The sequence below is a fragment of the Mustela nigripes genome, chromosome 13 (assembly GCF_022355385.1).
Source record: "Mustela nigripes isolate SB6536 chromosome 13, MUSNIG.SB6536, whole genome shotgun sequence".
Lineage (NCBI taxonomy): Eukaryota > Metazoa > Chordata > Mammalia > Carnivora > Mustelidae > Mustela > Mustela nigripes.
The window spans coordinates 58,058,815-58,061,251 of record NC_081569.1 but is presented as its reverse complement, the minus strand read 5'-3'; the positions used below and the strand labels follow the sequence as shown (position 1 = coordinate 58,061,251).

Sequence of the window (2,437 nt, the reverse complement as noted above, 5' to 3'; positions counted from 1 at the left end):
TATATGTAAACAAAATAGAGTCCTCAAACCCAACTCTCAGGGTAATGGAAGTAGTGGAGCAATTACATACAGGCTGGAAGCTATTAGAAAGGAGGAAGACCCAGGACAATGTGGGGTCTTAGAAGTCAAGGGAGAAAATGAAGCCAAGGTCTCACTGATTGAGAAACATAAAAAACTGGAAAGGCCACAGAAAAGCAGGTCAAAGATGTCTCTGCATACTGTTAAGCACATCTTTTGGTGGTGGGCACTAGGAACTAAGGACTGACATATTCTAGCTCCAGCAGGCAAGACTTCTCCCATTGCTCGATCCTGAGTTTCCTGGGCCCTCGATCTGAAACCGTAAAATATGTAATATTTATTTAGTATTAGAACCGTGTTCTGAAGACGCTTTTTCTGGAGCTGTTTTGAGACCACAGAACTGAAAAAGGTTTTGAGATGAAATGCTAGCCTTGTACCCAGGTTGGCCTGTCATTCTTTCCATTTAAAGCCACTGGTAATATGGTTGCAAGATGTATTTTGCCCATTTTTTAAAAGCCATTTTCTACTTTCCAACCACCAAAATATATTGGGAGTGTCATAATTGTTTTTCTCTTTGGAACTTTAGAAAATATTGTTTTTATAATAGAAATAGCATTTCTTTAATTTTTTTTTCTTTTTTTAATCGCCAACGGCTGCCATACCAAACCACGGACTTGGCTCATTTATATTTCCAATTCTAGCTTGTGCTAAAATTTCTGGCAGATGAGTGTTGTAGAACTTCCCAGAGTATTTCTGAGGAGGTTTATCTCAGAGGCTAGTCAGATGAAAGACTGAAAAATTAAAATGGACTTCAATGCATTAATTCAGGTAAAGCATTTAGAATACGGTCATGCATGTGGGAAGTATATATGAGTGCAGGTTATTATTATTAGAGCCTTCATGATGTACATCAGAGACCAAAATGGACTAAGAAAAGCAACCTATTCTTATGATAGAATAAGTGCTTCCTAAGAATCCCAAACAAATGATTGTTAGAGTTTAGAAGACTTCTAGGAAGCTGTTAAAAGATGACAGCACTAGGGGGTGATAGGCTAAGTTTGTAAAGGAATTGGCCAGTTGGCAGTTGGGTATGCTTACCTATAAAACATACCATGAAGTGGGAGGTGAAGGAGGTTAGGACTACTAAAACCTAGTTATAATACTTACATGGCAATGGAGACACCATGATCAAGCAGGTGGTTTTCCCAGGGTGCGGCTTGTCCATTGCACTGAGGATGTGCAGACCACTGCAATATCTCCAAATGTGGGAAACTCAACTGCATAATTTGTGGTAGTGGGGGACTGTGTTCACACTCTCTTCTAGTAAAAAATGTAAAACAAATGATAAAAGAATAAAACCTAATTATAGAATCTACATCCGTTGAAAGTGGTTCGATTGTAATTGAAATATAGAAGTACTTGGAATTAGCGTAGAAAGAAAATGTTGAGACCTGAAAAGAGCATGATGTTCAAGGATTTAGAAGTTGTAAAAAATGTGAAGAGAGTTATATAAGTGAGCTTCCGTTTAGGGTTCTTTCTGTGTCCCTTTATATAATTTTTTTCATAGTCTCCACATTTTCTTGAAGTAGGTCAATGTGATTGGAACATTTATGTATAAATGATATGGTTTCCAAAGATTGTCAGTATCTGGACACCTGTTTTTACAAGAATTTGCTCTGAGAAGTGTGAAAATCACTTTCATAGTATTTTTTGTGTCAATCATGAACCTCTTTCATTTAGATCATTGCAAAAGGTGGAAAGAATGTATCACAGGATGTCAGATAATGGGAAGACAGAGGGTGCCCTGCCAGATTTTACAAGCTAACCATGTCCAATCTAACCAGTGAAATAGTATGTCAAAGAGTCTTGGAAGAGAGTTGGGAGTACCAGACAAATGTTGAGTGAAGATGAAGGAAATAGGGGAAGAGTAGATAGGATGTTTTGGAGTTAGCGAAACCTCTCTGCAGACTCAGTGTAGAGGAAGACATGACTTCAATTCTTAAAAAAGTGGTGATGAGAAAATAAAAACAGCTTTCAGCAAACCCAGCCCACCTCTCACCTGAAACTCCAGTAGCCTGAAAGAGCCCATTTCCAGGGTAGAATCCCACAAAAGAAATAGCTAATTCTCACAGAGAATGGTATAGCCCATCCTTTTGAAACAACCTCTAACCCTGTCATCCCCATCAGTCATCCCAATGGATAGTAAAGTTTTAAAATAAAACAAAGAAAGAGGATTATGGGCACATTTTCAGACCTGCCAAACATATATGTCAGGATATCCAAAGAGCTCTTAGGCAGGACAAAGAAAACAGTGTTTAATGAAGAATATTCAAGTCAGCAATTTGGAAGATGACGTTGCAAAAGTAGGTCAAGACCTAATTATAAAGGACCTTGAGACCTTAGAAATGAAAGCTCAGAG

At 38.1% G+C, this 2,437-nt stretch overlaps 1 non-coding gene across 1 annotated transcript; it reads left to right on the top strand.

Moving 5' to 3' along the window:
- Nucleotides 1-1,177: 1,177 nt before the first annotated feature.
- Nucleotides 1,178-1,341, top strand: LOC132000564 (U1 spliceosomal RNA). Its single transcript, XR_009399413.1, has one exon. It is a non-coding gene; the product is annotated as a U1 spliceosomal RNA (small nuclear RNA).
- Nucleotides 1,342-2,437: the final 1,096 nt, after the last annotated feature.